The 15,325-nt window shown below is 41.9% G+C and overlaps 1 protein-coding gene and 1 pseudogene across 2 annotated transcripts in view; both read left to right on the forward strand.

The window, feature by feature from the left end:
* The window catches only part of SERINC5 (serine incorporator 5), a 176,928-nt gene that overhangs the window by 47,548 nt on the left and 114,055 nt on the right, over positions 1–15,325 (forward strand). The window lies entirely within an intron of this gene.
* On the forward strand, positions 669–6,336 carry LOC136403317 (UPF0729 protein C18orf32 homolog pseudogene; annotated as a pseudogene).

Below are 15,325 nucleotides of genomic sequence, written 5' to 3' on the forward strand. Positions count from 1 at the left end.
TGAGCCATTAGCTTTAATCCTAGCTTGCACACGGTGGGCAAGTAAAAACACACACTGGGCTCCAAAACCCACTCATTCAGTGCTCACAAAGCTATGGACTTATCCGAGTTTCCTAGAATCTTGTTTCTAGTTCACCAGACTTATTCACCTCTGTTCCCCATCTCCTTCCTTCTCCCTGCACGAACTCTGCATAAACTGGCTTCTCACTCAGCACTCCACCATCTTGGCTGCTTCTTCTGGCCTCCTCCACGTGGCCTCTCTCTGCTCTCCTCTCTACCCTCTCCTCTAATAATAATCTCAGGAACCAAGAGAGCAAGCTCCCGTTCTGCCCCCATTTTATAGTGTAGAAATCAAAACCTTTAATCCAATATACAAAATAGGGAAGTCTCTAATATAGCGGTTCTCAACCTGTGGGTCGCGACCCCGGTGGGGGTCGAACGACCAAAACACAGGGGTCGTGTTTTGGTCATTCGACCCCCGCCGGAGTCACGACCCACAGGTTGAGAACCGCTGCTCTAATACAAAGTCTCTTATCTGAGGCATGATGGGATTGCACCGGGCCACATCAAAAAGGGTGGGAAAGGCTTAGTCCTAAAACCAAGCCCCAGGCTACAAGGATCCTGCCTGCCCACAGCCCATCCCCAGCACACATTAATATCACCTGTGTGATGGACTTCCACGTGGGCAGCGCCGTCTTTAACAAAGTGAGCATAATATATTTTATCTGCCCAACACTCCTCTAATACTAATCTCAGGAACTGAGAGAGAGCAAGATCCCGGTCTGCCCCACTTTATAGTGTAGAAATCAAAACCTTTAATCCAATATACAAATAAGGAAGTCTCTGATACAAAGTCACTTATCTGAGGGATTCCTCATGAGAGTGCAGCACCCACATTAAAAAGGGTGGGAAAGGCTTAGTCTTAAAACTAAGCCTTGGCTGTAACAACTTTGCTGGCTTATAGCCTGTCTCCCACACCAAAAGCGAGCAAACATACATGTCATATTTAAAAACTTATTTGACCAACACCTGACATAAAGATGGAGGTTGTACTTTGGATGTAGTTTACTTTGATGTTGCTCACAGTATTATATAAAGATCAGTACTTAAGCTAAAGTTCTGTATTTGAAAAGGAAGGAAAAAGCATGCTTTATAGTGAGAGAATTTGTTTAGACATAGTTCTGGTATGCATTTTTTTTTTTTTTAATTTTTTTTTTTTTTTTTGCATTTTTCTGAAGCTGGAAACAGGGAGAGACAGTCAGACAGACTCCCGCATGCGCCCGACCGGGATCCACCCGCACGCCCACCAGGGGGCGACGCTCTGCCCACCAGGGGGCGATGCTCTGCCCCTCCGGGGCGATGCTCTGCCCCTCCTGGGCGTCGCCATGTTGCGACCAGAGCCACTCTAGCGCCTGGGGCAGAGGCCACAGAGCCATCCCCAGCGCCCGGGCCATCTTTGCTCCAATGGAGCCTTGGCTGCGGGAGGGGAAGAGAGAGACAGAGAGGAAGGCGCGGCGGAGGGGTGGAGAAGCAAATGGGCGCTTCTCCTGTGTGCCCTGGCCGGGAATCGAACCCGGGTCCTCCGCACGCTAGGCCGACGCTCTACCGCTGAGCCAACCGGCCAGGGCTGGTATGCATTTTTAATGTTGGTAGTATTGATGTAAGAAATGTCCAAACCTGTACAGAATTTACATACCACCCTACATTGATTTTGGCTCTTTCTCCATTCCTGAAATCCTGAGAGTAACATACCTCTAGACCAGGGGTCTCAAACTCGCGGCCCGCCCACCAATTTTGTGTGACCGCAGACTGGCCCGCAGACTAATCCACAAAGTTTGATTAGTCTGCGGGCCACACAAAATTGGTGGGCGGGCCGTGAGTTTGAGACCCCTGCTCTAGATCCAGGATGGCGAACCTTTTTATAAAAACCGTCCACTTTTTTTTTTTTTTTTTTGTATTTTTCTGAAGCTGGAAACGGGGAGAGACAGTCAGACTCCCACATGCGCCCAACCGGGATCCACCCGGCACGCCCACCAGGGGCGATGCTCTGCCCCTCCTGGGCATCGCTCTGTTGCGACCAGAGCCACTTTAGCGCCTGGGGCAGAGGCCAAGGAGCCATCCCCAGCGCCCGGGCCATCTTTGCTCCAGTGGAGCCTCACTGTGGGAGGGGAAGAGAGAGACAGAGAGGAAGGAGGCGGGGAGGGGTGGAGAAGCAGATGGGCGCTTCTCCTGTGTGCCCTGGCCGGGAATCGAACCCGGGACTTCTGCACGCCAGGCCGACGCTCTACCACTGAGCCAACCAGCCAGGGCCAAAAAGCACCCACTTTTGCAGTGCGGCACCATTTGGTTGCTCTGCTACTGCCCACCATGAAAGCTGGAATGCCCACTAGTGGGCGGGAGGGACCAGGTTGACCAGCACTGCAAAAGTGGGCGGTTTTTATAAAAAGGTTCGCCATCACGGCTCTAGACAAATGTTATAAGCTTGTTAATGATTGTGTCATGCTGTCATGCCCCCTCAACCTGTATGTGGTCAAGGGTATATAACCAGCCTCAAAGTTATATTCGACACTGCACGATTTGGGACAGCTATACCTTGTGTTAGTCATATGCAGCCGGCTTAAGCAATAAAACTCAAAAATTCATTTGGACTTGGTGTCTCTACGTAAACCCATGGAAGTAAAGTATGGTACTTTACAACATTACGTTAGAATAATGTGTAGCTCTAATATTTGACAATATGAAAGGGTTAAAAGTGGGTCTGTGAGGCATCTACTGGGTATAATAAAAAACAAATGTCGGAGACTTTCAGAGGTAGGTATAGATGTAACTTTATTGGCCAGTTTCACCTGCGCAGGGGCGAGTTCCCTGATGTCTGGAGACACTGTACTCAGTAGGAGCTGCAAATGGGAACCGCGCCGGGTGCTTACAGCTAGTTCCTTATATATCCTAAGTAAGCAAGCATAATACAGAAGCAAAAATAGCGGTCACTTATTTGCTAAGGGAGTTGCACATAGCATAGCAACAGGGGCTAGGTCTAGCTCATTGGCGAACTTCAAACATAAACTTCTGATAAGGGTCTCTAACCAATGGAATGCAAACGCTTGTCTTCCTTTGTTCTTAGCCTTACAGGGTCCCTATCCTTACCTCCCTGTCTCTGCGTCTACACTCTGGCAATCCCAGCACACTTTCCTGAATCTAACAATTTGATCTTTTCTTGATCCTTACATCTGTAAAAGTATTATTAAGAGAAAATATGGCCTGACCTGTGGTGGCACAGTGGATAAAGCATCGATCTGGAAATGCTGAGGTCGCCGGTTCGAAACCCTGGGCTTGCCTGGTCAAGGCACATATGGGAGTTGATGCTTTCAGCTCCTCCCCCCTTCTCTCTATCTGTCTCTCCTTTCTCTCTCTCCCTGTCTCTCTCTCTGCCTCTCTCTCCTCTCTAAAAATGAATAAATAAAAATAAAAAAAATAAAAAAAAAAGAGAAAATATGAGTGAACTTTTTAAATAATAATTTGCAATGGCCAAGGTTTTTCTAATCATTAGCTTATGTAGATAAGCTAACTTGGACTTGACTAAGAAAAATAAGAAACTTACCCATAGAAAAATATAAACAAAGTCAAAACACAAATGATACATAGTGATTCATAGGACTGATCTATTTTTTCTTAATTTGTAAAAAGTGTTCTTATAAATCAACAGAAAAGATACACAATAGAAAAATGGGCAAAATGCAAATGGCTAATGAACATTTGAGAAGATGCTTATTTAGTCTTAGTCATAATTAAAAAATATAACTCAGCCTTGGCTGGTTTGCTCAGTTGGTTAGTGGTGTCCTGATTCTCCAAGGTTGTGGGTTCAAACTGGGGTATTTTTCATTAGTCAGATTGGTAAAGTTAAAAAGTATGATATGAAGATTGACAAGGTGATAGAAAAACCACCTTTTGGATTCATGTGTTTTTATCATTGGAGGAATACTGTATTTAACTTAGCATATTATCTGTTTGAATCATAATTAAATCTGTCTGTGTTCTTGGATCTAGCAGTTTTACTATTTTTTGTATTAGAAATAAATGCAGAACATCTTAATTGATCATTGACAGTGGAGACTATTTTAAAATAAGTTACTAGCTTTTCATACAGTGGAGTACTGTATATTCATTACAAAGAATGAAGAGCCCTGGCTCAGCAGCTCAGTTCATAGAGCATCCTCCCAATACACAAGGCGTGGGTTCGATGCCCAGGCAAGGTACGTAGAAGAATCAACCAATGAATGCATACACAAATGGAATATACATCGAGGTCTCTCTCTCTCTACCTCCCTCCCCTCCTTTCTTCTCTCTAAAATCAATAAACAAAAAAATTTAGGCCCTGGCCATGTAGTTCATTGGATAAACCATTTTCCTGTCATGCTGAGGTCACGGTTCTATCCTGGTCAGGGCACATAGCAGAAGCAATCAATAGTGCAAAACTCAATGGCATGAGTTGGTGCTTCTCTTTCTCTTTCTCTTCCTTCTCCTCTCTCCTTATCTCTCCTTCTCTCTCCTCCTTACCTCCTCCCTTCTTCTGTCTCTCTCCATTACTCAAAAATAAAAAAATAAAAAGTTAAAACAGTGAAGAAGATTTGTGTGTGTCGAGGAGAGATTCCAATATATAGTGTTTAGTAGGGATTAAATGAACAGTATGTGGGGCATGTCTCTACCTTCAGAAATATGGGCATTTATTTCCACTTGGGCTTGGTGGTCGCTGTTTGGAGCTCACATGTGGGATAGTAGTGTGCATTCCTTGTGTCATCATTTCAGTTCTGCTCTGGATCCACAGAAAGTTTCTGCAGCCATACGTATACCCTCTGATGTTGTAAAGTACTGCACCCCAGATTCTGAAAGGCACCGTACCTCACATAATCGAGTCCATGTAGAGATGCCTGTTGGGCAGATAAAATGTATTATGCTCACTTTGTTAAAGATTACGCTGCCCACGAGGAGGCCTTTGCCCAGGTGATATTAATGTGTGTTGGGGGCAGGCAGGATCGTTGTAGCCTGGGGCTTGGTTTTGGGATTAAGCCTTTCCCACCCTTTTTGATGTGGGGCGGTACAATCCAATCATGCCTCAGAGAAGTGACTTTGTATTAGAGACTTCCCTATTTTGTATATTGGATTAAAGGTTTTGAATCTACACTATAAAATAGGGGCAGAAAGGGAATTTGCGCTCTTAGTTCCTGAGATTAGCATTAGAGGAGACAGCAGAGCAGCAGAAAGAGGCCATGTGGCCAGGAGAAGCAGCCAAGATGGCAGAGTGCTGAGATGCCAGTTAGTGCAGTTTGTATCTGGGATAAGGAAGGAGATGGGGAACTGAGGAGAACAAGGCTGGTGAGCTAGAAACCTTTGATTCTAGGAAACTCGGATAAGTCAGTGGCTTTGTGAGCACTGAATGTGAGTGGGTTTGGGAGCCCAGTGTATGTTTTTACTTGCCCGCCAGGTGCAAGCTAGGATTGAAGACTATGGCCCACCAGTTTGTGGCTCCGTTGTTTCTTTACCGACTGTCCGAATCCAATGCGAACCTGCATGGGCCAGGCTGCTGTCATGGTGGCCCTGGCAGTGGCTTCTGGCTTTACAGTACCCAGTCCAGATAAATTTTGAAGAGTTTTATTAAAGAAGGAAATTTTAATATGCCAGCTGCATATGGCTGACACGGGCATCTGCAGGCCCAAATCGTGCATCCCCAAAAATAGTTCAGGGGCTGCTTTTATACCCTTGATCACACGCGGGCGGGGGGGGGGGGGGGAGCATGACATTATGACACAATCATTAACAAGATTATAACATTTGTCTAAGGGATACACAGAAACATTAAGACTTTCAAGGTAACACAATCAAAGATACTTACAAATCTTTCAGGGTTCCTCTTACCACTAGCCTAGAGGTATTTTACTCTCAGGATTCCAGGAAAGGGAGGAAGGTGGTATGTAAATTCTGCCTCCTATTGAAAGAGAAGAAGTTTCTCAGTTAACCTTAATCCTTTCAGAGAACTTAAAACCAAATGAACCTAGTCGTCCTTGTAAGTCAGGAGACTTCTACATCCTTTTTTCTCCATTTTCCAAGGAAAGGACAGGAAAGCCTGACCTTTTCTTCCTAGAATATCAACATTAATTTGCAGCTTTTTGATACCTTACAACACTGACTTCCCCCTTTGATAGTCATATGTGGCCTAGGAAAGCTGTACAAGAATCCAATGCCAAAGGCAAGGTAGAGACTAAGGGTGCAGACATAAATGGATTACCAACAAAGGGACCAACAGGAATCTGATAAAAAGAAGGACTCAAGTGATTGTCCCTGAGGACCTCATTGTTTTCAAAATGGACCCAGTAATCTGTGGAGCATTCTTTGTAATTGTCTCTGACCTTTTTTCTTTTAGACCAGAATTCAGGATAGATTAGGTATTTGCCTGATACTAATCAGGAAATGCATGGTATTTATACTTAAAATGTATTTAATTATACTTAATGATCTCATTCCTGAGTTCCTTTTTCATCAACATAGCTTTCATTTCTATTATTGCAGTCCTGATATATGAATAAAACAGGTTTGTTCCAGCAGACACTTTTACTAAATAAGTACCAAAAAAAAAGAGAACAATATGTGTGCAATGAACCTATGTATAGTTTTTATTTACTTTTTATGTTTTAAAATTGTTGGAATCCATGGGAGTCCGAAAGACCAGAGTAACAGGCTTTATTGAAAGGAAGAAAGGAACCCTGCCGGGCACTCCTCCTGGGGGAGAAGAGCACCAGTTACAGACTAGGGGCGAGTTATGTAGTGCTTGGGAGAGCCTGAGGGGATACTGAAGCAAAAGTCCTGGTATGTCCGGAATGCTCCTCCTTGGGGGGCTTCGAGCATGTGGGTGTTGAATCAAAAGTCCTGGTGTGTCCGGAGCCCCTCCTTGGGGCGGGTTGTCAACTTTTTGGAATTCCTCTGTCTCAGGGTCAATAGTCCAGTAAGGGTGAGGTCTGACAGATAAGCGGAACATCAAGAGGGCAGTTTGGAATTCACATATCTATCAAAAATGAATGTAGAGAGAGAGAGAAAGACAGAAACATCAGTCTGTTTCTGTATGTGCCCTGACTAGGGATCGAACTGGCAACCTCTGTGTAGAGCCAGTGGCCACCATCAAAGCAGCCTTCTGGCCCATGCAGGTTCGCATTGGATTTGGACAGTCGGTAAAGAAACAACGGAGCCAAGAACTGATGGGCCTTCATCTTTAATTCTAGCTTGCACCCAGTGGGCAAGTAAAAACACACACTGGGCTCCAAAACCCAATCACATTCAGTGCTCACAAAGCTACTGATTTATCCGAGTTTCCTAGAATCAAAGGTTTCTAGCTCACCAGCCTTATTCTCCTCAGTTCCCCATCTCCTTCCTTATCCCAGATACAAACTCTACACAAACTGGCATCTCACTCAGCACTCCGCCATCTTGGCTGCTTCTCCTGGCCTACTCCACGTGGCCTCCTTCTGCTCTCTGCTCTGCTCTCTCCTCTGAAGATAATCTCAGGAACCAAGAGCGCAAGCTCCCGGTTCGTCCCCATTTTATAGTGTAGAAATCCAAACTCTTAATCCAATATACAAAATAGGGAAGTCTCTAATACAGACACTTCTCTGAGGCATGATTGGATTGTACCGCCCCACATCAAAACGGGTGGGAAAGGCTTAATCCCAAAACCAAGCCCCAGGCTACAAGGATTCTACCTGCCCACAGAGACACACATTAATATCACCTGGGCGACGGCCTCCTCGTGGGCAGCACCATCTTTAACAAAGTGAGCATAATACATTTTATCTGCCCAAGACTCTGTGTATCAGGACGATGCTCCACCCAACCGAGCTATCTGGCCACGGCCTATGTGTAGTTTTTAAAAGGAATAGTCATGTGTTTTTATGTAGGTAGGTGCATGGATATCTGAGAGTTTTAAAGATAAACTAGACACTGTCAACAGTGGTTACTATGGTGGAGTAATAACAAGAGGTTGGGGGATAAGGAATAATGTTGGGGGCTTTTGCTTTTCATTTGAAACCTTGCTGTGCTGTTTGAATTTATCATGAGTATGTGTTGGTCACTTTAAACATTTTCAGGCTTGTTTTAGTGCTTTAGGTTTTAGTAAACCTAAGTATGTGAAATAAAACTGTTATAATTGCACTTCTGGCACTGTTTTCATTTGGATATTACCCCTGACAACCCAAGGAGGTAGTGGGGTGGTGTGGTGGTGGCATGTGTGTTTGTTTCACGTGTGTGTGTGTGTGTGTGTGTGTGTGTGTGTGTGTGTGTGTATTGGTTATGTATTTGGCAAGTGGCCTTAGAGATAACAGATTTAATCCATTTTTGCATTAGGGCAGGAAACTGAGGTTGTCAGTTTGTTTGCATAGCTGGTGTGGATTTGTGGTATAATTTATTTCCATTTACATATGTAAGTGTAGGTGTTTTTCTGAACTCAAGTGTACTGAGGTGCACAGACTTACAAAAAAGAGTATGCTACCCATAAAAGTGGATTCCAAGATGGTCAGTCTTTGTCAGGACTCCAGCTGGCTGTGCATTATTAGGAGATATCGAAAGGGTCTCTTCAGCACAAGACAAGAAAGTTGTTAAGAGAAATGGTAGCTCCAGTACTAAGATCCAGACATTTCTTTCTTTTTCTTTTTTTTTAGACTTAGCCATTTCAATGTGCAGTCTCTAAAGAAAACTAAATGTTGAAAGATCCATGAAATTCTTTATGTAAACTTTACAAAGCATTTTATAGCTGAGCAATAATTTAAGAAACACTGAAACAATTTCAGCTCATAAGTGGTGGGAATTTGCCCTTGGGGACACTTTATTCTTGTTTAAATTAACAGGTGTTCAAAACAACCTCATAGTTTCATTTTTATTCTTAAAGTAGTGTTGGAGAATAGAGTTGGGGAAATGCCCCAGTGCTTACTTCTTTGTTGAGCAGAAGTGTCCCACTGTTCAAAGTTTTATTTGACGGGTGTTTTGTTGTTGTTGTTTTTTTTGACACTTGATTATTTATCTGAAAGAGATTATATTAGGTTGTGTTTTAATTAAAGAAATTCTTTAAAAAATTAGATTTACTGATATAGTTTACATACCATAAAGCTCATGCATGATGTATACAATTCATTGGTTTTTAGTACATTCACAAAGTTATGCAACTATCACTGCAATCTAACTTTAGGACATTTTTGTCACCTCTGTGGCCATTAGCAGTTGTTCCCACTCCTGATCCCCAAACTTCTTCAGAGCCCTGGCAACTAACTACAAATCTACTTGCTGACTCAATAGGATTGGCTGGTTCTGGATATTTCATATTAATGGAGCCATATAATATATGGTCTTTTATGACAGGCTTCTTTCACGTTTTGGTCATGTTTTCAGAGTTCCTCCATGTTGTAGCATGTGCGGTACCTCATTCCTTTTTTATGAATATATATACCACATTTTACTTATCCATTTATCATTTGATAGTTGTGGGTTTCCACTTTTTGGCTGTTTTAAATAATGCTGTTATCAACATTTTCTACAAGATTTTGTGTGGACATGTTTTCATATCCTGTGGGAGTGAAATTTCAGGATCATCTGGTAACTGTTTAACCTTTGAGGATCTGCCAAATAATTTTCCCAAGAGGCTGCTGTATTTTGCATTTCTACCTGCAGTGCATGAGGGATCTAATTTCTCCACTTCCTCCCCAACACTTGCAATGTCCCTTTTAAAAAAAATTATAGCTATCCTATTGGGTGTGAAGCAGTATCATATTAGTTTTGGTTTGCATTTTTCTAATGAGTAATGATGTTAAACATCTTTTTAGATTGCTTATTGTCCCTTCATATATCTTTGAGAAAATGTCTGTTCATATCCTTTGCCCATTTCTGAATTGGGTTGTTTTTTATTATTGAATTTTAAGAAATCTACATATGAGCTTTTTTTTTTTTTTAACAGAGAGAGAGAGTCAGAGAGAGGGATAGACAGGGACAGACAGGAACGGAGAGATGAGAAGCATCAATCATTTTCATTGCGCATTGCAACACCTTAGTTGTTCATTGATTGCTTTCTCATATGTGCCTTGACTGTGGGGCTACAGCAGACCGAGTAACCCCTTGCTCAAGCCAGCGACCTTGGGCTCAAGCTGGTGAGCTTTGCTCAAACCAGATGAGCCCTCACTCAAGCTGGCGACTTCGGGGTCTCGAATCTGGGTCTTCTGCATCCCAGTCCAATGCTCTATCCACTGCGCCACCGCCTGGTCAGGCCGTACCAGCTTTTTATAAGAAAGGTGCAAATGTTTTATTTATTCTGATTTATATTTCGCTTTCTTAAGTGTATCATTATGGCATAAAAATTTAAAATTTTGATGTGGTTCATTTTCTCTTTTGTTGCTTGTGATTTTGGTCTTTTTATTTTTATTTAGAATTTATATGCAATATTATTTTCTATTACTGTCAGATATAAATATGCTTTTGGTCTTATAGCTTATAATGCTTTGCCTAATCTAACGTCATGAAAATTTAATCCTGTATTTTTTTCTGAGAGTTTCATAGTTTTAGTCCATACATTTAGGTCTGAACCATTTTGAGTTAATTTTTGTGTGTGGTATAAAGAAGGGGTTCAATTTCATTCTTTTGCATTTGGATATCCAGTTTCAGCACCATATTTTGAAAGGACTATTTTTCTCTATTGAATTATCTTGACCTACTTGTCAAAGATTAACTGACCATAAATGTATTAGGGTTTATTTCTGGGCTCTTAATTGTATTAATTAAAATAAATTTAAACTTTAAAATTTTTATTTTTTATTGATTTTAGAGAGGAAGGGAGAGAGAGGGAAAAAAACTTATCAATTTTCTTTTCCACTTATTTATCTATTCATTGGTTGAATCTTATATGTGCCTTGACCAGGGATTGAACCCTCCACCTTGGCATATTGGGACAACTCTCTAACCAAGTGAGCTACACAGCCAGAATTCAGTTGTATTCATTTTTCAAATTGACTGTACATTGGAGGAATTATTCATCTATTAATAAGATTTAGACACAGTGGGACTGTCAGTGGGGTAAAGTTAGTGGGCTGCAGTTTGTGATTGGGTCAGTTTTGGTTGACAGGTTTAATCATAAGTTACACAGAGTGGTGGTAGATGTTGCAATTGCAAGAGGCATGAGAGATGATTTAGTTTATACAAATCACAGAATATAAACACTGGCAGGAGAAAGGGGAGCCATCCATGTATCAGTTAAACTGCTCTTGAGTAATGGGGTTGGCCAGACTAAAGTGCACTTCCTTGCTCTATGGAGAAGTAGCTGGTTCATTATTTAATATTTTCATTTATTAAGCAATAACTTAATTGGGAAATGAGTTCTGATTTGGTTTTCCAAAATAGTTATTGTTTTTGTAAAGTGCTATTCCTTTTCTTTTCCATACTCAGTTTGGCGAGACAGTTAAGAATGCTGGCTTTGAAATCACACTTGAGTTTAGGTCTCATCCTCGCCCCTGCTAAGCTGTGAACCTTAGGCAACTTAATTTCCTGGTGCTGAGGTTTTTCATCTCACCCCCACTACAGTGCGGGGACAATAAAAGAAACTGTCTGGCAAGTGGGGAGAACTTGCCTGCATGGCCCAGAGCTGCTGCCCAGGTTGTTACTTGTTTAGGTAGCTATAAACCCCCTCCCCCAGACCGGCTTTGGAAAACGTTGGCAAACAGAGATACAAGAGGGAGTGAAATGTGAGGTTTGGGTGGTGGTCCTGAGGATGCCAAAGCTTCATGTTCCTAGAGCAGCTTGAGCTGCCCAAAGAAAGGGAGCCCCTGGGGTCTTTGTCTCCTAGGAAGTGCCTTGAGCAGTGGGAAGTCTTCCCAACCATCAGCTCTTGAGTTTGGGATTTAAGGAAATGAACTAATAGCTGCTTTGGAGCCACTAGGTGCAGATACCAGCCCTGTAAGCTCTGAGATTCCTTTTTAAGGGCGCTAAGAATAACATTGGTAACTAACCCGCCTGTTCAAAGTGCTTTGAATATATTTTCTATCCTAATAATCCTATGGTGTAGGAACTATTGTTATCTCTATTTTGTAGGTGAGGTGACTGAGGAGCAGATATAAGGAACTTATATCGAAGGGAATGAGCATTTAATTTTTTTAAAATTTTTAAATTTAAATTTTATTTTTTTTTAATTTTTATTTTATTTATTCATTTTAGAGAGGAGAGAGAGAGAGACAGAGAGGAGAGAGAGACAGGGGGGAGGAGCTGGAAGCATCAACTCCCATATGTGCCCTGACCAGGCAAGCCCAGGGTTTCAAACCGGCGACCTCAGCATTTCCAGGTCAACGCTTTATCCACTGCGCCACCACAGGTCAGGCTTTCTTTTTTATTTTTTACAGAGACAGAGTGAGTCAGAGAGAGGGATAGACAGGGACAGACAGACAGGGACGGAGAGATGAGAAGCATCAATCATTAGTTTTTCATTGCGCGTTGCAACACCTTAGTTGTTCATTGATTGCTTTCTCATATGTGCCTTGACTGCGGGCCTTCAGCAGACTGAGTAACCCCTTGCTGGAGCCAGCGACCTTGGGCTCAAGCTGGTGGAATTTTTGCTCAAACCAGATGAGCCCGTGCTCAAACTGGTGACCTCAGGGTCTCGAACCTGGGTCCTCCACATCCCAGTGTGACGCTCTATCCACTGCGCCACTGCCTGGTCAGGCGCATTTAATACTATATAAGCTATTGTACAACATCTATTAGGTGCCAGGCACATGGGCTATATCTGTAACCTTTACAGATATTCATCATCACAGCTTTGTTATGATGGCGGGTGGGGGAGAAACAAGTCTATATGCCCTGACCAAGAGATTTCTATCTACATTAGGGAGCAAATTTCTCTTATTAGTTTCCTTTTCCCCTTTCTTAGTGTTGACTTAAACTATGACTGTTTAATGTAGGTGAGTTCAAATTCTTGTTTGTTTCCATTGATCATTTTTCAGTTATTTGATAGCTTTAAAGGTTTTGTTTTATGCAGTCTGAAAAGAGATGATCTCAAGTTGTTAAATTAGCAACAACAACAAAAAAGTGTTTATATGTATGTATAATAAAGTATTGAGGTGGTATTTTAGGAAAAGGACATTTTCTGGATTGCTTAAAAAATTTGCTATTTAAGCCTAAGTATAATTTCTGTTTTTTTGTTTTTTGCTTTGTGTCAATATCTTGTAATACCAGTAATTTTAAAGAGTTTTATGTATCTTGAACTAGTGAAAGGTATTCTAATATTAACAGTGGGGTAAAAATAAATTGTGGGACATTTTAGAAGGGGATAGATTTTATGCCACTAGTTCCAAACTACTGGAATTCAAAATAATTGCTAGTAACTTTTAAACATCATCTCTTTCTGTACAAAATAGTTTTATTTTGAGTATTATCAGCAACTCTTATTGATTGCTCCATTTTAGAGATGGTACCATAGAAGTTTAGAACCTAGTGGACTGAGTTCACATCTTAGAACCTTAGGAAAATTACTTCACTTCTGTCTACCTTAGCTTTCTTATTTGTGAAAAAAAAAGTGGAATCCATGTTTTTTTTCCTTTTTCTTTTCTCTTTCTGTCTCTTTCACTACTTCTTATTTTGTCTTTCCATCACTTTTTCAAAGTCCAGAATAGTTTATGAAATGCTTTCTGATTATAAAAGTAGTATGGCCCTGACTGGGTATCACAGTTGAGCCGAGTGTTGTCCCTATAGGCCAAGGTTGCAGGTTTGACCCCTGGTCAGGGCGCATAGAATAATCAACCAATGAATGTATAAATAAGTGGAACAACAAATCAGTGTCTCTCTTTCCCCCCCCACACTTTCTCTTTCTCAAATCAATAAATAAAAATTTAAAAAAGTAGTACATTTTTATAGCAAAAAATTAATATATATATATATTTTAAGAATTTACGGTATTTTATAATTTATTTTTATTTTTATTTTTTACAGAGACAAAGAGAGTCAGAGAGAGGGATAGATAGGGACAGATAGACAGGAACAGAGAGAGATGAGAAGCATCAATCATCAGTTTTTTGTTGCGGCTCCTTAGTTGTTCACTGATTGCTTTCTCATATGTGCCTTGACCGCGGGCCTTCAGCAGACTGAGTGACCCCTTGCTCAAGCCAGCGACCTTAGGTCCAACTGGTGAGCTTTGCTCAAACCAGATGAGCCCACGCTCAAGCTGGCGACCTCGGGGTCTCGAACCTGGGTCCTTCCGCACCCCAGTCTGATGCTTTATCCACTGCGCCACCGCCTGGTCAGGCAATATTTTTTTTAATTTGTGAAAAAATGACAAAATACCAATGAAGAAATGGTAAATTAGTATCTGCCTCATGGGGTTGTGAGAAGGGAGTGAATCTATGTCAAGAACTTAGGACCCTACCCAGTACCTAGAAAATACATGATACAGTATTTTCTGTTTTCAAACATTATTACTACTATCGTTGGAACATAAAGAAGAATGAAGAATGCCTCTCAGAATGCTACTGGGTACCAGAGACCATGGCTGTTTTCTCACCGCAGGCCTTCAGAATGGCTCTCAGTGAGGGCAGGTGAGCAAAGTGTAGTCCAGTGGGCTTTTCTGACTACAGCAGGCCTTCTCTGCACTTGCTTGCTTTGGGATTTCTTGATTTTATGTTTCTATAGGGGACAGAGTGGGAAGGCTTCAAAACAATATATTCCAGCTCTCTTGGAGATACAGTAATGTAAAGCCAGTTTTTGGAATCCTAATGAGCTTTGTAATCAGGAAATCAGGTTTATTCATCTGTAAAGTGGAGATTGTGATACTTCATAGGACCCTTTTGAAGATTAAATGAAAGACTGTCTTGGAAACATCTTTTTTTTTACAGAGAAAGGGATAGACAGGGACAGACAGACAGGAACGGAGAGATGAGAAGCATCAATCATTAGTTTTTTGTTGCGGGTTGCAACACCTTAGTTGTTCATTGATTGCTTTCAAATATGTGCCTTGACCGCGGGCCTTCAGCAGATCAAGTAACTCCTTGCTCGAACCAGCAACCTTGGGCTCAAGCTGGTGAGCTTTTGTTCAAACCAGATGAGCCTGAGCTCAAGCTGGCGACCTCGGGGTCTCGAACCTGGGTCCTTCCGCATTCCAGTCGGACGCTCTATCCACTGCGCCACCACCTGGTCAGGCGGAAACATCTTAATATAATGCTTTGATACAAAGGAAGTATTTGAGAACTGGTAGGTAACTATTATTTGTAATAACTACTGGGTAGAAGGATCTTCCTGATTGCCGAGGACACTCAGCTTTTCAGTGT

Source organism: Saccopteryx leptura, chromosome 4 (genome assembly GCF_036850995.1).
Source record: "Saccopteryx leptura isolate mSacLep1 chromosome 4, mSacLep1_pri_phased_curated, whole genome shotgun sequence".
NCBI lineage: Eukaryota > Metazoa > Chordata > Mammalia > Chiroptera > Emballonuridae > Saccopteryx > Saccopteryx leptura.